Below are 22,480 nucleotides of genomic sequence, written 5' to 3' on the forward strand. Positions count from 1 at the left end.
TCTGAGCTGGCGTAGTGGCGTAGGGGCTGGTGAGACTAGCTGTCATAGAGCTGTTATATCATCCGATGGGCTTCCCAGATGGCGGGGGGGAAGGCACTGAAATAATAATGCATTGTGTTTTTAATTGGAAGCCTCCTGCCCCTGTTACTTTTAGATATCTGACACCCTGTTTGTGAGAGGAGAGGAGAAGAGGCAGAGGGGGATGGAAGGAAAAGAGGGAGAGGAAATGGTGGGGAGAGAGAGGAGTTGAGGCAGAAATAGTATGTGTGAGAGCAATATAGAGGGAAGGGGGAGTCAGGGAGGAGAATTGATTGAGAGTACATAGAGAGAATGAGAGTGAGATGAGAGAAAAATAGATGAGAGAAAATGAGAGAGATGAGAGAGAAAGAGATGAGAGAGAGATGAATTAATTTAATCCAACTCTGCATGACCTACTGCTGATTTCTGACCTCACAGAGATAACTTGATTTGCAGCCAAAGATAGTAATTCCAAAAAATAATACACTCAAAATGTATATTGATTGTCCAACTTATTCTCATTCTTGTTATCGTGTTATTGGAATTTGCATGGTATACTAGCAAGAAACACAACGCCTGTATCAAAGCCTATCTGGCTTTGATTTCTTGATTGATGCAAGTGTTCTATTCTGTTTCTCTGCAGTGGTCAGTGCACAGGCATGTCTGATAATCAGTCAGGGATTCGTGCTTCTGAGATGCACAAACGTCTGTGAAATACATGAACTCTATTCAGTTGACTGTGATACACACTTTAGATATCGTGAAATGAAATGTGGTGTGCATATCAAGAGGGGGGATAAGTGATTGGAAAGGATCTTCAAAACAATACAATCTTCCACCTTTGTGGGTTGTTTTTCTCTGCTGGAAAAACTACAGCATCGATACAATAAAAAAAGATGCAGTGTTTCCTAAGGCACCACAGGTGGCTGCTGGGAGAGCTCTCAGCACAACTTCAGCCAGTGTGACTAAAAGTTTCCCTGTGCTTTGCTTGTGTAAGCAACCTGCAGAAAGTGTTCCAAATTAGGTTTTTCTTGCAAAGAGCTGAGGGGGAGGCAGAATGGTAATCTGCTGACTGCTGTCTTATTGATTTAATTGTCTGTTTCCCTCCTGGCTCCGCCTGTTCATAAGCCTGACTACGCCACACCACGGAATGCACATGTAGCTCTGCTCTCTCACTCCCAGAAACAGCCTTAAGTTCTCCCCATCAGCCTGAAGCCCAGATAAAACTGACTTAAAGAGTGGACAACGCAAAGTCGAACTGGAGAAAAATATCTCTCTTCATCTCTCTTCCACTCCACTTATTGATCTGCCAAAAGGGCTGTTAGTGAGTGTGTGTTTTATGCAAATAGCTTGTCCGTGGTGATGACTGTCAGTTTTTAACTGTTCATTGCAGTTGGATTCCCAGGGGTACTGTCTGCGCCTGGAAGGCCACTGTACGCGCTGAGACTGGAAAGTGATCCCATTTTGCTGGTAACAGAGAACATTGGAAAATGTATTCGCACATTGTAAGGGGACTCTGTTGAGGTTCAGTAGCCAATGCTACTCTGTTTCTTCCACTTGTTTTTCCAGTTAATTTTCCACTCTTCCAAGGCTCAGAAGAAAGGAAGAGTGCTGTCAAACGCCTCTCTCAGATCTACATCCCTAGGTGAAACTGAAATGTTCACATTAGCATATTATGGCTTGGGATGAAACACTTGAAGCACTAAACATTTTTTTCCTTTGCTGGTAAATTATGGGACCAGAACAAATCAAATGTGGAGAATGTGTCCCAATGCAAGAATAAAGGAAAATGTCTTATCCTGAGGTCTGATAATGGAACTTCACTCTCAGCCATTTCTACTGAGTTGAGAGTCATGAGTCATGAGAGTCATGAGAGTCATGGGTTGTCGTCAATTAAAAAAATATATATATTCCACCTTTATTTAACCAAGTAGGCCAGTTGAAAACAAGTTCGCATTTACAACTGCGACCTGGCCAAGATAAAGCAAAGCAGGGTGACAAAAACAACAACACAGAGTTACACATAAACAAACATACAGTCAGTAACACAATACAAACATATATGTACAGTGTGTGCAAATGTAGAAGAGTAGGGATGTAAGGCAATAAATAGGCTATAGAGGCGAACTAATTACAATTTAGCATTAACACTGGAGTGATAGATGTGCAGATGATGATGTGCAAGTAGAGATACTTGGGTGCAAAAGAGCAAGAGGATAAATAACAATATGGGGATGAGGTAGATGGGTGTGCAATTTACAGATTGGCTGTGAACAGGTACAGGGATTGGTAAACTGCTCTGACAGCTGATGCTTAAAGTTAGAAAGGGAGAAATAAGACTCCAGCTTCAATGATTTTTGCAATTCGTTCCAGTCATTAGCAGCAGAGAACTGGAAGGAAAGGCGGCCAAAGCAAGTGTTGGCTTTGGGGATGACCAGTGAAATATACAGTACCTGCTGGAGCGTGTGCTACGGGTGGGTGTTGCTATGGTGACCAGTGAGGTGAGATAAGGCGGGGCTTTACCAAGCAACGACTTATAAATGACCTGGAGCCAGTGGGTTTGGTGACGAATATGTAGCGAGGGCCAGCCAACGAGAGCATACAGGTCGCAGTGATGGGCAGTATATGGGGCTTTGGTGACAAAACGGATGGCACTGTGATAGACTGCATCCAATTTGCAGAGTAGAGTGTTGGAGGCTATTTTGAAAATGACATCGCCGAATTCAAGGATCGGTAGGATAGTCAGTTTAAGGGGGGGGTATGTTTGGCTGCATGAGTGAAGGGGGCTTTGTTGCGAAATAGGAAGCAGATTCTAGATTTAATTTGGATTGGAGATGCTTAATGTGAGTCTGGAAGGAGAGTTTACAGTCTGGAAGGAGAGTTTTAAGTCAGAACCGTCCAGAGTATTGATGCTAGTTGGGCGGGTGGGTGCGGGCAGCGATCGGTTGAAGAGCATGCATTTAGTTTTACTTGCATTTAAAATCAGTTGGAGGTCACGGAAGGAGTGCTGTATGGCATTGAAGCTCGTTTGTAGGTGACCTTTGAAGATTTTAGAAGGCCATTGCAGGATGGATATAGGCCTATAACAGTTTGGGTCTAGAGTGTGTCCCCTTTTGAAGAGAGGAATGACCACGGCAGCTTTCCAATCTTTGGGGATCTCAGACGATACGAAAGAGAGGTTGAGCAGGCTAGTAATAGGGGTTGTAACAATTTTGGCAGATCATTTTAGAATGAGAGTGTCCAGATTGCAGCTGCAGCTCTTTCAGAACATCAGCTGTCTGGATCTGGGTGAAGGAGAAGTTGCTGCAGGTCTTTACTGAAGACTCATCTCTTCAGTGGGTCATATGATTGAGTCTAGTCTGGCCCAGGAGTGGGAAGGTGAACGGAAAGGCTCTGGAGCAGCGAACCGCCCTTGCTGTCTCTGCCTGGCCGGTTCCCCTCTTTCCACTGGGATTCTCTGCCTCTAACCCTATTACAGGGGCTGAGTCACTTGCTTACTGGGGCTCTCTCATGCCGTACCTGGAAGGGGTGCGTCACCTGAGTGGGTTGATTCACTGATGTGGTCATCCTGTCTGGGTTGGCGCCCCCCCCCCCCTTGGGTTGTGCCGTGGCGGAGATCTTTGTGGGCTATACTCAGCCTTGTCTCAGGATGGTAAGTTGGTGGTTGAAGATATCCCTCTAGTGGTGTGGGGGCTGTGCTTTGGCAAAGTGGGTGGGGTTACATCCTTCCTGTTTGGCCCTGTCTGGGGGTGTCCTCGGATGGGGCCACAGTGTCTCCTGACCCCTCCTGTCTCAGCCTCCAGTATTTATGCTGCAGTAGTTTATGTGTCGGGGGGCTAGGGTCAGTTTGTTATATCTGGAGTACTTCTCCTGTCCTATTCGGTGTCCTGTGTGAATCTAAGTGTGTGTTCTCTAATTCTCTCCTTCTCTCTTTCTTTCTCTCTCTCGGAGGACCTGAGCCCTAGGACCATGCCCCAGGACTACCTGCCATGATGACTCCTTGCAGTCCCCAGTCCACCTGGCTGTGCTGCTTCTCCAGTTTCAACTGTTCTGCCTTATTATTATTCGACCATGCTGGTCATTTATGAACATTTGAACATCTTGGCCGGCATCAAGTCTGGGGTGAACCAAGGGCTATATCTGTTCTTAGTTCTACATTTTTTGAATGGGTTATGCTTATGCTTAAGATGGTGAGGATAGCAATTTTAGAGGCAATTTCTATCAGACCTCAGGATAAGACCCAGATGCAGAGAGTTCAAAGTAACAAAAGTTTAATACAAAAACAGGGGGCAGGGAAATGACAGGTCAAGGGCAGGCAGAGGTCAGTAATCCAGAGCAGAGTTCAAAAGGTACAGAATGGCTGGCAGGGCAGGCAGAATGGTCAAAACCGGGAAACTAAGAAAACAGGGACTAGCAAGAAAACAGGAGTATGGGGAAAACCGCTGGTAGGCTCAACGAGACAAGACAAACTGGCAACAGACAAACAGGTATAAAGGGGTGGCAGGGTAGCCTAATGGTTAGAGTGTTGGGCTAGTAACCGGAAGGTTGCAAGTTCAAATCCCCAACCTGACAAGGTACAAATCTGTCATTCTACCCCTGAACAGGGAGATAACCCACTGTTCCTAGGCCTTCATTGAAAATACGAATTTGTTCTTAACTGACTTTCCTAGTTAATTAAAGGTATAAAAAATATATAAATACAGGGGATAATGGGGTAAATGAACACCTGGAGAGGTGAAACAGATCAGGGTGTCACAATTTCAGATTGAGCTGACATATGTGTTTACCAAAACATATGATCTCAGCAAACACAGGAGCATTGTCTTTAAAAGTACCATTGTCAACAACCTGTGGTCGGGTTGAATGCTGGCCTAAGTTACTGATATAGAATGCATCAACATCATTGCAACACATACAGTTATTATAAATTTGGTACTATAGATCCTTTTTTTGCTGTTATAAGGGTTTATACAGATTTGTGTGTGTGTGTGTGTGTGTGTGTGTGTGTGTGTGTGTATGTGTGCGCATGTGTGCGCATGTGTGTGCATGTGTGTGCATGTGTGCATAGCTTGCACGGATTGCATAGCCTGTTAAACACAGATGGTGACTACTCCCCCAAATTGCAAAACTGTAATTGTTTTTGTCCTTGTTATTGAGGTAAACAGTGTTTGTTGAAAACATGAAATGAAACCCAATTTTCATGAAATTAGATTCTTTGTTTAATATCTCCTCCACCAACCTATTCACTCTATGTCATAATGATTTACCAATAATGGCTCTGGAAATTGGTTTAACTATCTGCATAAACACCCACGGATCAGTTATTGGAGGAAAAAAACATCTGTTTTCCATTATATTTCCATGTAAACAAAAACCATAGGGCCATAGTTGTTACATAAGTCAATTTGTTGCTTGTCTTTTTCACATTGCTGAGTCACTGTATTTGTAACTGCAAGTCACTGAAGTCTTAGGGCTCGATTCAATCTGGATCACAGAAGATCGCAATTGAAATTAAGGCTATTTCCGATTGAGTCGATGTAATCAGCATTTACCGTCTCATTGCCTTTAAATTTGAATCTGGCCTTGGTTTGCGTTTGATGCACATTTTATTCTGTAGGACTAAATCATATTTAAAAATCTGCATTTAATAAATCTGACTTCATTTAATATTATGGTTAAACAATGTGCAATGAAGAATTAGCAGTTTATCTGACTAAGACTAAGGAAGGGTCATGAGAATTGTCTATCAAAAGGCAAATAGATTTTATTACATTGTAAAAGACATTATAAAAGGCATAAAGAAGTTACAAGGCAATACTGACCGTAACCTTTTACTGCAGTGGGCTAAATCAGTGTTACACGGAGTGTCTCTTGGTAGTCTTAAACCAATCTACTTTGAAACAAAAGTATGCACCTCACATACATGGTTATGGGCTTAAAAAACAAGGCACCTGTACCATGTCACATATAGAGTTGAAATGTATTCAATTTTGAGTTTGCATTCCAATATTCCACTTCATATACATCACAGAAGACTGAAATATAGCAAAACCGTTTGACATCATTTTCTGCCCCCAAAAAAAAACATAAAATAAGTGTATTAATTATGAAATTATAAAATACATCAATAACATTCCACCCATGAGGCCACGAGGTCAACTGACTGCAGGAAAGGGCTACCGAAACGTGAAGTATTTAAGCACGATCAGCGACAGAGAGAGAGAAGTCGTAGCCTCAAAGGCTACTGTATGTCCCACGAAGAGTCCCTGGTGAAGAGAGAGAAAGAGTGTATCTCACCAAGATAGGCCAGGAACAAAAATAAAGAGACAATGCATCTGAAACCCTTTTCAAACATCTGAGTTGTTTGGAGTCAAACTCTGAGTTGTTGACCAATAGTATTACTGTAAAGTCCACCTCCAACCAGACCTATACGATGTTATCACAACAGAACCGTTCCTTCACAGGTGTGACAGAATGGGTGATGTGGAGAGCAACACAGAGAAGATTGAATTGCTGAGTAGACAATAAAACATTCACTTCAGGGGCTGGGCTCCCTATAGTTCTACCATAAATAATTACATGTAATTGAAGGTAAATTACATTGGAATTGTAGGGTAAAAATAAAATACCTATTTTTTTCTAATCTCCCTACTGAGTACATGGAAACGTTATTCTCAGAGATCCTGTCAGAGATCCTGATTCTACGCATGCATTCTACTACAGATCCCTAATCTACACATGCATACTGTAGAACGTTGATTATCTTTCCCTCTCTGGTAATCATTCCCTATTTCTCTCTCCTACCTCTTGTATTCTCTCTTCCCTTCCCTCCACTCCAACTCAGAATTCCCTTCTGCACAGAGACTAAAGTGTAATTGGGTGTCTGCAAGGCATTTACATCTTAGAAACGCGAGTCAGCTCTCCTGAGACCAGCTCCTTACACAGCATTAAATATAGCTTCAGAGACTTGGAGCAACAGCTTTGATGGGATCAGGGTTAGTGAGGTATACATGAATGTACACACAGAGGAATCAGCCAGCCTATTCAACAAGTTAGTGTTATCCCACTGGGCACACACTGGTTAAATTAATGTTGTTTCCACGTCATTTCAACGAAATGACGTAGAACCAACTTGGAATAGACGTTGAATTGAAGTCTGTGCCCCGTAGGATGTTCTTCATGAAGGAGAAAGGGTCAAGGCTCTTTTGTCAGTGCGGTATGCCGTTGGACTTTGTTATTCGTTGAATTAAATGATTCCACTGGTGCAGGATAAACAGACTCTAGTTCATTTACTCCCAGATATCTTACTGAGTCGCTTTGGGGAATTTGATGAATATTGATCTGGTTAAACAAAGAAAAAACACTAACACAGTAACTCGTTTGAGGAAACTGTGGCACATCAGATACTGTAAAATGACCGGCCAATCTTCATGTGTGCTTATCAAACGCTCTGATCTGATAGCATTGGCTTTTTGCCATGATGATGTGTGCAGTGACACAAAACAGTCCGAGGTTTCCCTGACCATGTGACCTAACTAAGAAAATCTTTGAAGCCTTTTCCTTGTCAGGTCACATGGTCAGGAATAATTCCTGTACTTACATATGACAGTTGTCTCCATATCCCTGACCAAAGGTCTCATATCAGTCTTACTATTATAGTAATTCTTCTTCTGCACTTTAAAACAGTAATGACAGTGTTGGTGTCCATAGGACTAGATTCAGCCACGCGTCGATTTTTGTCGGAGCGAACGATCGGGGGTCCAGAACATAATGATAATAATTAGTACAATGCAAATTGACAACAACTAAGCCCAAAAAGAGAGTACCTTTGAATATAACAATCATTTCATACCTTGATTACATTGAGACACGATCACAATTGTCCCTTTTTTTACTTGTGGGAATTCTTGGGAATACAATGCCTCATTTTACTATATTTTTTAAATGTGATTTTACTGGATTTTTTTTACCCAAAGCTAAAATCCCCAAATACCAAAGCAACTTGATAACTTTTGTATTTTATATATACAGTATATACACTACATGACAAATGTATGTGGACACCAGCTCGTCGAACATCTCATTCCCAAATCATGGGCATTAATATAGAGTTGGTCCCCTCTTTGCTCATATAACAGCCTCCACAATTTTGGGAAGGTTTTCCACTAAATAGAAATCAAACAGGATGGTCTTCAGAGATGGGAGGAGTTGATGATAGCTGAAGGATGGGATTAAAACAAACAAAGATGACTATTGTAAAATATACTGTGTCCATAAAATGTATATAATATGTATAAGCTGAAAGTAGAAGCCGAAGTGTTGTTATCCATCAATTTACTCCAATTAGGGGAGGGGTGGTAGGGTTAGGGGGAAATAATACAGGAAAATATATTAAAGTAAGATGTACTCTCTCTCTCTCTATATATATATTTATATATATACAGTGGGCTCCAAAATTACTGGCACCCCTAACTGGCAATCCACAAACAATTCTCTAACAAATATAAACAATATAATTATAGAGATAAACTCAAAATACCAACATGTGGAAAATACTGTACTTTATTAATGTTTCAATGGAATCCATCAAAATAATTAATTGATGTAATTAAAAATCAATGTCTTCCAAATCAAGGTTTCAAAATTAAATATTTTTGTAAATAACATCTACCAAAATTAAACCAGGAATTAAATTACACTTATTTAAGTTTATCTAAGTGTTAAGGTACTATATTGAGCCAATTAAATCACTTCCTTTTTTTGCTAGGGTATAAAAATGAGATAACACGCATGCAATATCCCTTTGTCATCCAACACCATGAAGAATAGAAAAGAAGTGGCAGTTCAAAAGGGACAGATGGTCGTAGACCTTCATAAATCTGGTAATGACTACAAGAAGATCCACAAACGATTGAATATACCACTGAGTACTGTCGGGGCAATTATTAAAACGTTCAAAAGATATGGAACAGTTGAAAACCTCACGGGTAGAGGACGCAAATGCATTTTGCCCCCCAGGATAGGGAGGAGGATTGTGAGAGAAGCAACAAAATCCCCAAGAATCCCTGTGAAAGAATTGCAGGCCTTGGTGGTGTCTTGGGGTCTCCAGATAAAAAAAAAAAAAAAGCACCATCAAGTGCCACCTCCACAACCACAGGCTCTTTGGAAGTGTTGCCAGAAGAAATCCCTTAATGACCCCAAGACACAGACGCAAGCGCTTGGAGTTTGCCAAAAGTCATTTAAATTATGATTGGAAGAAGGTGCTCTGGTCAGATGAGACCAAAATTGAATGTTTTGGTCAGATACAGCATCGGCATGTTTGGCGTCGAAACAGAGATACATACAAGGAGAGGCACCTCATGCTCACGGTGAAATATGGTGGTGGGTCAGTGATGTTTTGGGGCTGTTTTAATTCCAGAAGTCCAGGGGGAACTGGTTAAGACTGATTGCATAATGAATTCCACCAAATAGCAGGCAATTTTGGCAGACAATCTGGTTGCCTCTGCCAGAAGGCTGGAACTTGGCTGTATGTGGACTTTCCAACAAGACAATGACCCAAAACATACCTCAAAATCCACACAGAAATGGTTCTGTGACAACAAAATCAATGTTCTGCCATGGCCACCCCAGTCGCAGGACCTCAATCCAATCTAAAACCTGTGGGCTGAGTGGAAGAGGGCAGTTGATAAGCGCAAACCGCAAACATAGAGGAATGGTCCAAAATCCCTCCAAATGTGTTCCTTTACCTTGTCAAACATTACAGGAAAAGACCATGCTGTTATCCTTGCCAGAGGTGGTGGCACTAAGTACTAAATGAGGAGGAGTGCCAATAATTATGAAACCTTGATTTTGGTGTATTTTGTATTGAATAATTGTAAAATTTTGGTGGGTTCCATTGAAACATTAAAAAAGTACAGTATTTCTCACATGTTGGTATTTTGAGTTCATCTCTATAATTATATTGTTTGTATTTTATTTGCACATTTCTGGGATTCTCTCAAAAGCTTCACCTGGAATGCTTGTCCAACACTTATCCCAAACCCTCTTAATTGGGTTAAGGTTGGGTGATTTTGGAGGCCAGGTCATCTGATGCAGCACTCCATCACTCTCCTTCTTGGTCAAATAGCCCTTACACAGCTTGGAGGTGTGTTGGGTCATTGTCCTGTTGAAAAACAAATGATAGTCACATTAAGCGCAACCCAGATGGAATGGCGCAGCGCTGCAGAATGCTGTGGTAGCCATGCTGGTTAAGTGTGCCTTGAATTCTAAATAAATCACAGACAGTATCACCAGCAGTTGAACAGTTGATGTTGATATGTGTCTGTTACTTGAACTCTGTGAAGCATTTATTTGGGCTGCAATTTCTGAGGCTTGTAACTCTAGTGAATTTATTCTCTGCAGCAGAGGTGACTCTGGGTCTTCCTTTCCTGTGGCAGTCCTCATGAGAGCCTGTTTCATCATAGCCCTTGATGGTTTTTGCGACTGCACTTGAAGAAACTTTCAATGTTCTTGAAATATTCCGTATTGACTGACCATGTCTTAAAGAAAGGATGGACTGTCATTTCTCTTTGCTTATTTGAGCTGTTCTTGCCATAATATGGATTTGGTATTTTACCAAACAGTGCAATCTTCTGTATACCACCCCTACCTTTTCACAACACACATGATTGGCTCAAATGCATTAAGAAGGAAAGAAATTCCACAAATTAACTTTTATCATGGCACATATGTTCATTGAATGTTAATTTAAATGCATTCCATGTGACTAGCTCATGAATCTGGTTGAGAGAATGCCAAGAGTGTGAAAGGCTGTTATCAAGTAAAGGGAGGCTACTTTGATCAATCTCAAATATAACATATATTTTGATTTGTTCAACACTTTTTTGAATACTACATGATTCCATATGTTATATCATAGTTTTGATGTCTTCACTATTATTCTACAGTGTAGAAAATAGTAAATATAAAGAAAAACTCTTGAATGAGTAGGTGTGTCAACTTTTGACTGGTACTGTATATTTACATATATTTACAAACCCCAAAATATGGGGGATTGGGAATGATGCAGACAATTTATATTGATGGAAGATACAATCTATCTGCAGTATCCCCAGTCGTGCACTGATGTTGGGCGATTAGGTCTGCCTCACAGTCGCCATTCCAATTCATCCCAATGGTGTTCGATGGGGTTGAGGTCAGGGTTCTGTGTAGGCCAGTCAAGTTCATCCACACCAATCTCAACAAACCATTTCCATATGGACCTCGCTTTGTGCAAGGAACCATTGTCATGCTGAAAGAGGAACGTGCCTTCCCCAAAGTGTTTCCACAAAGTTGGAAGCACAGAATCATAAAGAATATCATTGTATGCTGTAGCATTAAGATTTCCCTTCACTGGAACTAAGGGGCCTAGCCCGTAAAATGAAAAACAGCTCTAGACCATTATTCCTCCTCCACTAAACTTTACAGTTGGCACTACGCATTCGGGTAGGTAACATTGTCCTGCATTCTCCAAACACAGATTTGTCAGTCGGACTGCCAGATGGTGAAGCGTGATTCATCACTCCAGAGAAAGTGTTTGCACTGCTCCAGAGTCTAATTGTACTGAGCTTTACACCACTCCAGCAGACGCTTGGTATTGCGCATGGTGGGCTTAGGCTTGACTGCGGCTGCTCGGCCATGGAAACCCATTTCATGAAGCTCCCAACGTTCTTCTTCATGAAGCTCAGTTCTTGTGCTGATGTTGATTCCAGAGCCAGTTTGGAACTCGGCAGTGAGAGTTGCAACCGAAGATAGATGATGTTTACGTGCTACGTGATTCAGCACATGGCAGTCCCATTCTGTGAGCTTGTGTGGCCTAGCACTTTACGGATGAGCTGTGGTTATATCCTAGATATTTGTACTTCACAATAACAGCACGTACAGTTGACCAGGGCAGTTGACCAGGGTAGCTCTGACAGAAATATGACGAATTGACTTGTTGGCTATGACGGTGCTGCGTTGAAAGTCAATGAGCTCTTCAGTAAGGCCATTCTACTGCCAATGTTTGTTTATGGAGGTTGCACAGCTGTGTGTTAAATTTTATACACCTGTCAGCAATGGATGTGGCTGAAATAGCAGAATCCACTAATTGTCAACGTACTTTGTATATATATATACAGTGGGAGAACAAGTATTTGATACACTGCCGATTTTGCAGGTTTTCATACTTACAAAGCATGTAGAGGTCTGTCATTTTTATCTTAGGTACACTTCAACTGTGCGAGACGGAATCTAAAACAAAAAATCCAGAAAATCCCATTGTATGATTTTTAAGTAAATAATTTGCATTTTATTGCATGACATAAGTATTTGATCACTTACCAACCAGTAAGAATTCCGGCGCTGACAGACCTGTTAGTTTTTCTTTAAGAACCCCTCCTGTTCTCCACTCATTACCTGTATTAACTGCACCTGTTTTAACTCGTTACCTGTATGAAAGACACCTGTCCACACACTAAATCAAACAGACTCCAACCTCTCCACAATGGCGAAGACCAGAGAGGTGTGTAAGGACATCAGGGATAAAATTATAGACCTGCACAAGGCTGGGATGGGCTACAGGACAATAGGCAAGCAGCTTGGTGAGAAGGCAACAACTGTTGGAGCAATTATTAGAAGATGGAAGAAGATCAAGATGGCGGTCAATCACCCTCGGTCTGGGGCTCCATGCAAGATCTCACTTCGTGGGGCATCAATGGTCATGAGGAAGGTGAGGGATCAGCCCAGAACTACACGGCAGGACCTGGTCAATGACCTGAAGAGAGCTGTGACCACAGTCTCAAAGAAAACAATTAGTAACACACTATGCCGTCATGGATTAAAATCCTGCAGCACACGCACGGTCCCCCTGATCAAGCCAGCGCATGTCCAGGCCCATCTGAAGTTTGCCAATGACCATCTGGATGATCCAGAGGAGGAATGGGAGAAGGTCATGTGGTCTCATGAGACAAAATAGAGCTTTTTGGTCTAAACTCCACTCGCCGTGTTTGGAGGAAGAAGAAGGATGAGTACAACCCCAAGAACACCATCCAAACCGTGAAGCATGGAGGTGGGAACATCATTCGTTGGGGATGCTTTTCTGCAAAGGGGACATGACGACTTCACCGTATTGAGGGGAAAATGGATGGGGCCATGTATCGTGAGATCTGGCCAACAACCTCCTTAAGAGCATTGAAGATGCACAGCCAGGGCAACTAAGGAGTTGCTCTGTAAGAAGCATCTCAAGGTTCTGGAGTGGCCTAGCCAGTCTCTAGACCTGAACCCAATAGAACATCTTTGGAGGGAGCTGAAAGTCCATATTGCCCAGCAACAGCCCCGAAATCAGATCTGGAGAAGGTCTGTATGGAGGAGTGGCCAAAACCCCTGCTGCAGTGTGTGCAAACCTGGTCAAGAACTACAGGAAATGTATGATCTCTGTAATTGCAAACAAAGGTTTCTGTACCAAATATTAAGTTCCGCTTTTCGAATGTATCAAATACTTATGTCATGCAATAAAATGCAAATTAATTACTTAAAAATCATACAATGTGATTTTCTGGATTTTCGTTTTAGATTCCGTCTCTCACAGTTGTTGTGTACCTATGATAAAGATTACAGCCCTCTATATGCTTTGTAAGTAGGAAAACCTGCAAAATCGGCAGTGTATCAAATACTTGTTCTCCCCACTGTATACCATGCCAACAGTAAAGCATCCTGAGACAATTCATGTCTGGGGTTGCTTCTCAGCCTAGGGAGTGGGCTCACTCACAATTCTACCTAAGAACACAGCCATGAATAAAGAATGGTACCAACACATCCACCGAGAGCAACTTTTCCCAACCATCCAGGAACAGTTTGGTGACGAACAATGCCTTTTCCAGCATGATGGAGCACCTTGCCATACGGCAAAAGTGATAACTAAGAGGCTTGGGGAACAAAACATTGATATTTTGGGTCCATGGCCAAGAAACTCCCCAGACCTTAATCCCATTGAGAACTTGCGGTCAATCCTCAAGAGGCGTGTGGACAAACAAAAACCCACACATTCTGACAAACTCCAAGCATTGATTATGCAAGAATTGGCTGCCATCAGTCAGGATGTGGCCCAGAAGTTAATTGACAGCATGCCAGGGCGGGTTGCAGAGGTCTTGAAAAAGAAGGGTCAACACTGCAAATATTGACTCTTTGCATCAACTTCATGTAATGGTCAATAAAAGCCTTTGACACTTATGAAATGCTTGTAATTATACTTCAGTATTCCATAGTAACATCTGACAAAAATATCTAAAGACACTGAAGCAGCAAAGTTTGTGAAAATTAACATCTGCGTCATTCTCAAAACTTTAGGCCACGATTGTATGTCATGGATAGAGCAGGTGTTCTTAATATTTGGTATGATCAGTGTATACCAATGCAATGCATTATCTAAATTGTGACAGTAAATCCGCCATAAAACTAGAAAGAATATAAGCTCTGGTATTATGGATAGCCTAACTGGTGAATGGTTTGGAGTGTTTATTGAAGCAATGTGCAAGTTCATTTTGCATGGATTTCTCTTAGAGATCAATAGAATGGTCAAAAACGAGCAAACCCTGCAGATCCAGGGCACCGGGCCATGCAAGAGGAATTTGCCTAAAACATTAGTGGTCAAAACCATTCATCTTGGGGCGATGAGGGGAGTGAGGTTCTAAAATCATATCATGAATTTTGGGATTTATAAAATTGTCTTTTTTTTAATGCAGACTAGCTCAAAAATAAGTGAAACTTGGCTAATGATCCAATAAATTATGATCATTTGCTGTTGATAAAGGCAGATACAAAAACATTAGTTTGCACCCCCTACTTTAAATTGCTAATATGTCACTAGTTAACATAGCCACAAAGTCATAAACCCTTACATCACTACATTTTCTATTCTTAAAATCCTCTCTAAAAATGTTAAACTTAACTCTTACCTTAACCCTTAGACGCAATGCATCCCTGGAAGGGGCGCATCACCTGAGTGGGTTGATTCACTGATGTGGTCATCCTGTCTGTGTTGCCCCCCCCCCCCTTGGGTTGTGCCGTGGCGGAGATCTTTGTGGGCTATACTCAGCCTTGTCTCAGGATGGTAAGTTGGTGGTTGAAGATATCCCTCTAGTGGTGTGGGGGCTGTGCTTTGGCAAAGTGGGTGGGGTTATATCCTTCCTGTTTGGCCCTGTCTGGGGGTGTCCTCGGATGGGGCCACAGTGTCTCCTGACCCCTCCTGTCTCAGCCTCCAGTATATATGCTGCAGTAGTTTGTGTCGGGGGGCTAGGGTCAGTTTGTTATATCTGGAGTACTTCGCCTGTCCTATTCGGTGTCCTGTGTGAATCTAAGTGTGCGTTCTCTAATTCTCTCCTTCTCTCTTTCTTTCTCTCTCTCGGAGGACCTGAGCCCTAGGACCATGCCCCAGGACTACCTGACATGATGACTCCTTGCTGTCCCCAGTCCACCTGGCCGTGCTGCTGTTCCAGTTTCAACTGTTCTGCCTTATTATTATTCGACCATGCTGGTCATTTATGAACATTTGAACATCTTGGCCATGTTCTGTTATAATCTCCACCCGGCACAGCCAGAAGAGGACTGGCCACCCCACATATGCTCTCTCTAATTCTCTCTTTCTTTCTCTCTCTCGGAGGACCTGAGCCCTAGGACCGTGCCCCAGGACTACCTGACATGATGACTCCTTGCTGTCCCCAGTCCACCTGACCGTGCTGCTGCTCCAGTTTCAACTGTTTTGCCTTATTATTATTCGACCATGCTGGTCATTTATGAACATTTGAACATCTTGGCCATGTTCTGTTATAATCTCCACCCGGCACAGCCAGAAGAGGACTGGCCACCCCACATAGCCTGGTTCCTCTCTAGGTTTCTTCCTAGGTTTTGGCCTTTCTATGGAGTTTTTCCTAGCCACCGTGCTTCTACACCTGCATTGCTTGCTGTTTGGGGTTTTAGGCTGGGTTTCTGTACAGCACTTTGAGATATCAGCTGATGTACGAAGGGCTATATAAATAAATTTGATTTGATTTTGATTTTGATTTGAATGCTAACCTTAGCCTAACCTTAAATGAAAATCAAAAAGATAATTTCAGTTTTCATGAATTTGTATGATATAGCTCATTTTGACTTTGTGGCTGTTTCATCTAATAGAAGCCCATCTGTAGGCTACAGATAAAAGCTGTTGGGCTCTCTGACAACTCGTGCATCGGAAGAATTTGGCAGCAGGTGTTTCTGATTAATAAACACTGCCATGCTGGTGGGTGGTAACATTTAAATAAAACCCAGCCCTGAAACGAAACCTAGACTGAAAATGAAATGCATTTCATCTCAGAGGAAAAGACCCGTAATACTCACGGAAACATCCGAAGTCACACATTCAGATTTGGCACTTCAAGCCCAAATACTTCATACTTTGACTTATTGGCCATCGTCTTTCAGCTTGAAAATGTGGATTTCTGCTGGTGCTTTAAGGACACTTTGATGGATGATCTTTTTGTTATGTTCACAATGAAGAATGTGGAGGTGTTTTGGAACTTTTGTACAAATAGTTTCATTTTTGGTTTGGCTTGTTTTGATTTGTTTGACAATTGAATGTGATCCTGTGTCTGTAAAATAATACTCATTTTATCTTGGCAAGAGAGGATGTTGGAGTTGCAGCTGAGTTCATTTTTGTTTAGCAGTGAAAACATGAATTTGTTAAATCCAATTCTCACAGCACAGGAAGAAGAATGTTTAGGAGTTATGCCTGAAACTCAGTAACTGTCTGATTGAATAAGCCAGTGGGTCGTTTTGCCTGAATGTGCATCACAACCTTTCCTGAATTAAATTAAGTGATTTCATCATTTTCTAAAGTGAAACTTCGCTTAAGTGCCTGCTTCTTCTATAATCTGGTTAAGAGTAACTTACCTTCAGAGTCTATGGAAGATAATTTCATACCAGAGCTGTACAGGGAGAGGAGAATAGCTTTTCATCCTTATTTCTTCAGTAGATTGCTGGTGACTGGAGACTGGTGAGATGGTACTGCCTGAAAGATAAGTGATACTCTATATAAGATACAAGTTCACTCTCCTCATTGCCGACTACATTAGATCAGAATGAAAAATCCTTATGTGGTTATTTGTGTACAACAACCAGCTATTTGTTTTATCGCAGCTTGAAGCTGATGCTCCTGCAGTATACTGTATATCATTTGTTCATGATTACGATCAGACTCATTACTTTTGTAATTACAGATGAATTTGATCAATCTGATCCCATTTGTTGCTGATAATGTTCCTGTAAAGCAGGAAATGCTCATTTGTAGTGTATTTGAGTTTTAAAAAGGCTTCTAAAGCTTGTAATTTCCTCTCTGAAATGTCAGACTTGATTTACCCTAATGAAAACTGTATCAAATGCTTGTAAATATGGAGAGTGGTACTCAGTAATTTGTTGTATTGGATTTGACCAAAATATATGTACAGTATGTCTCTATATAAATATAACTAAATAAACGAAGGTTGTCATCAAAGTTTGAGTGCTAGAAAAAGTGGTGGTATGGACATGGGATTGTTTTCCTGGTAATCACTTCCTGTGGTACTCTGCATGTGAAAGTTAATTAGTGCTGGATGACACCTCTTTGTTCTCCTAGCTCAGCAATTAGAAGAAGTTCATCAAACACAAGGGGTAGATTTGCAGGAATAGATCCTGTATCATGTTCAGGCATAATCCTTGTATTTTACATGATTTACACATCAAGCTAGGCATGCACACATTCACTTACTGTACATAAGCACACGCACGCACGCACACACACACACACACACGCACGCACGCACACGCACGCACGCTCGCACGGACGCACGCACGCACGCACGCACGCACGCACGCACGCACGCACGCACACACACACACACACACACACACACACACACACACACACACACACACACACACACACACACACACACACACACACACACACAGTTTTCTTAAGTGTAAAGATGTTATCTTTATTCCAAACGAAATCAATGTTACTCATGTGACATTCATCTGGTTCATATACCATCTCTCTGATGTGTTTATCCTTTAGGTGCCTCCTTTAGGCCTTCTGGAGTGATTCACACGTGAGTTGATAAAATGGCAGAGCTCCAACAAACCATTGTCCTCTAGGTTTAGAACAGGGATCATCGAATAGATTCAGCCGTGGGACAATTTTCTATTATTGAGTGGATGGTCAAGGGGCAGGAACATAGTTACAAATAATTGTTGGACTTCAAATTGACTGCAAGAAGCCCAAACAGATATAATATTTGACTAAAACATAATCATTTCAAACCTTGCTTACATTTGTACAGTACACAACAATCACATATTTCTCTCTATTATATGTGGGAATACATTGGAACAGATTTGCAAAAATGTAAAGTGTTTTCCAGTCTTATGTCCAACAATATATATATATATTTTTTTTTAAATGGTTATGGGGAATATAAACTACGTCTAGTTGGGAGTTGGGGAACCCTGGTCTAAAGTCTGTCAATTTATGATACAGGTTACTTTCACTTAGAGTGTTTACTGTTGGTTGGGCCAAATGTGAAGAAATGTTGATGATGGTTGTGAGCCGACCCCCGCAGCTTCGTCATTAGGACATGGGGAGTGTGGGAGTAAGATGCGTGTTAGAAACGCATATTAGACTGTGTTGGAGTGACTGGAGTAGCATAATATAAATGCTAATTATGCAAGATGGTTGATGAACGTATCTGCTTTTCTGCCACGTAAACAGGATGGTTGTATTTGAGCAGCTAGAATGACGTAAAATCTCTCTCTCTCTCATGTAGCAGATGAATGATTGTGGAACATTGATTATCTGCTCAGAGATACAAAGTTGCTGTGAGGGATACTGTATGGGTGTAGAATCGCTTTTAAGATCTGTCACTAAGGATCTGTTTAGTGCAGCTCAGTGGAGAACAACGGATTGCACCAAAGACTGATGATGACAGTTTCCAATCATTCTCCAAATATTGGTCTCAATTTGTACCCTGGAGAAGAAGCAACAGGGCAGAATTACTCTATATGAGCGGTCAAAACTGCCATTACCGATAAGGAAAGTTCTTTACTTGTCTTTAGTTTTCGATTAGTACAATATATTGTGGTGCCCAGTTGTGGTATTTATGTGGACTGGACATGTGCTGTGTATTTTTAGGTTTAGATAATGAGTCTTCTTTTTCCCCTTGCCATGGTAGTTTCACATCGCGCTTGCACCCATCTCAGGAAAGACTGCATTTACTTTCCCTCCAGCTGCTATGACTCAGCGGAATCCCCCACAGTTGTATTACTTCATGTAAATCAATGCTTTAGATCTCTGGGAGAGAGAGGAGACTGACGACTTTTAACAAAATGCATTTTCCTGAAAAATGCGACTTCTGGAGTAGAACAGGGATTTTCTGGCCATGGACTGAGGGCTGGACTGAATATCTAGCACTAATTGGGAGGAGGAATTGATAGCAGTGTAGCATAGGTCATAGGTAAGATTGGCTACTCAGCCATAAGGAGAAGCAATTAAAAAAAGATTAAAATAAAAGTGTGACGTTTCCTTCCTGTCACAAAGACACTAGGGAGGCAGATAAAGAGGGTAATACATACAGCAGAGAAGTCCCTAAATAGGATTGATTTGCATGCAATTACACTATATATACAAAAGTATGTGGACACCCCTTCAAATGAGTGGATTCGGCTATTTCAGCCACACCCGTTGCTGACAGGTGTATAAAATCGAGCAAACAGCCATTCAATCATCATAGACAAACATTGTTAGTAGAATGGCCTTACTGAAGAGCTCAGTGACATTCAACGTGGCACCGTCATAGGATGTCACCTTTCTAACTAAGTTGCTCAGGTCAACTGTAAGTGCTGTTATTGTGAAGTGGAAACGTCTAGGAGCAACAACGGCTCAGCCGTGAAGTAGTAGGCCACACAACCTCACAGAATGGGACCACCGAATGCTGAAGTGTGTAGCATGAACAAAACGAGTTCACTACCGAGTTCCAAACTGCCTCTGGAAGCAACGTCAGCACAATAACTGCTCGTCGGGAGCGTCATGAAATGGGTTTCCATCACCGAGCAGCCGGCGATGGAAGATCATGCCTAAGATCATACGCAATGCCAAGCGTCAGCTGGAGTGGTGTAAAGCTTGCCACCATTGGACTCTTAATGATACAGCATACAATCATTCTAGATGACTCTGTACGTCCAACTTTGTGGCAACAGTTTGAGGAAGGCCCTTTCCTCTTTCAGCATGGGAATGACCCCGTGCACAAAGTAAGGTCCGTACAGTATTGATTTGTATAGATTGGTGTGAAAGAACTTGACTGGCCCGCACAGAGTCCTGACCTCAACGCCATCGAAAACCTTTGGGATTAATTGGAATGCTGACCGCGAGACAGGCCTAATCGCCCAACATCATTGCCGGACCTTACTAATGCTCTTGTGGCTGAATGGAAGCAAGTCCCCTCAGCAATGTTCCAACAGCCAGTGGAAAGCCTTCCCAGAAAAGTGGAGGCTGTTATAGCAGCAAAGGGAGGACCAACTCCATATTAATGGCCAAAATATTAGAATGAGATGTTCGACGAGCAGGTGTCCACATACTTTTGGTAATGTAGTGTTTCATTAGCACTCTTTCGCGGTGATCACTGGTTACCACAACCACAAAGTAATAAACCCTGCATATTTCTACAATTTCTGTTTCTAAAAATGTGATTTTAAGCCTAACCCTAAAATTAACCCTAGCCATAACCACACTGAAAACCTTATGCCTAACCCTAACCTTAAATTAAGACCAAAAAGGGAATTTAGTTTTACCTATTTTTTTACGAGACAGCCAATTATACTTTGTGTATGTGGTAACTAGTGGTAACCCGCTTTCCGCTTCCGGACTCTTCCTGACATCCTTTCTCTGCCTTCTCTATTGTTTTTCTCCAGTACCATAAATAAGACATGTCTCTTTATTAGGACAAATAATCAATAAGGCCGTTGTTTTATCTATTCTTGAAGGAGCTTGCTAAATGCCTCTTTAGTTTGCCTAAGAAAATCAGCACCATAGACAGCTTCACACAAACTATGCAAACAGCATGCACTCAAAGAAGCAACATGGACAGCACTAACTCTGCAAGCAGCATACACACAACAGTTGACCACTCTAGCACCATGGACAGCAACAACTCTACAAGCAGCATACACACAAGAGTTGACCACACTAGCACCATGGGCAGCATCAACTCTGCAGGCAGCATACACACAACAGTTGACCACTCTAGCACCATGGACAGCAACAACTCTACAAGCAGCATACACACAACAGTTGAGCATGCTAGAACCATGGACAACAACAATACTGTAGCTTCCACAGTAATTTCAATCAGTAGCCAGAGTTTTTCTCTGAACACTCACTGGCAGGGAGCACTTTCTTAATGTTACAAACAAGATAGTGGGATATGTTTTCACTGCTTCAGACATCATTGTCTTCGTTCAGTGTGCAACGCAATGGTATCCAAAGTGATGGCTGCTGCTCGTTTCTGTGTTTTTGGAACTGTTCTGTCCAGCAGTGGTGTTTTATATGGAAAACTATAAAATGATGTATTCAGTGGCCAGCTTGTGATTTGTGCAGTCACAGTGATGTAAAACCGATTGTTAAAGTTTCATTCAGTGGACCAGAAGATGAGACATCATAGAAAACTGTGTACTACATATGTATTTTTTTACTGTTTTAGTTTGGAACAACTTGCCATCAAAGACACATATTATTAAGTATGACGATGTCAGATAATTGCATTGTACTAACTCACAATGCTTGTCACTTTTTTAATGATACGAATAAAGAATGAAGAATTATCAAGTGAAAAATACTTAGTAACTACAGAAGGACCTTGGGTGAATTCTTTAAAAATAAATGCTTGTGATAATTTTGAGAAATATGCTTCTAATAAGTTGTAATGAACATAATGCACACAAAGCCAAGTTATGATTTTTATCCAACTACTCTCAATCTATGTCATAAAAATGCTCCTTTGGTCTTGAGGAGCCCCTGGTTGCCTAGGAACTGGCGTCACCATTGCACTCGGATGTTTCTAATATTGTCTTTCAAATCAAATACCAGAATAACTTTTCCTATTGCAAAATTAGATGAGCTACAAACCACTTTAATGTAAATGTAGCACTTTGGGGAATCCTCTAGAACAGGTATTCCCAAACTGGGGTACACTTACCCAATGGCGTCAGGGGTAAGCCAAATAAAATATACATATTTAAATATACATTATATATTTTTAAATAAATATATATATATTTTTTCACATTTTCAAACAGTACATTTATATTTTCCAACAGGGCTAAACATTTGGGTGAGTTTTTTAATCACCTGAGTAGCCTCGTTTCACTGTCAAAAATAAAA

This window comes from Oncorhynchus gorbuscha, linkage group LG08, assembly GCF_021184085.1.
Source record: "Oncorhynchus gorbuscha isolate QuinsamMale2020 ecotype Even-year linkage group LG08, OgorEven_v1.0, whole genome shotgun sequence".
Taxonomy (NCBI): Eukaryota; Metazoa; Chordata; class Actinopteri; order Salmoniformes; family Salmonidae; genus Oncorhynchus; species Oncorhynchus gorbuscha.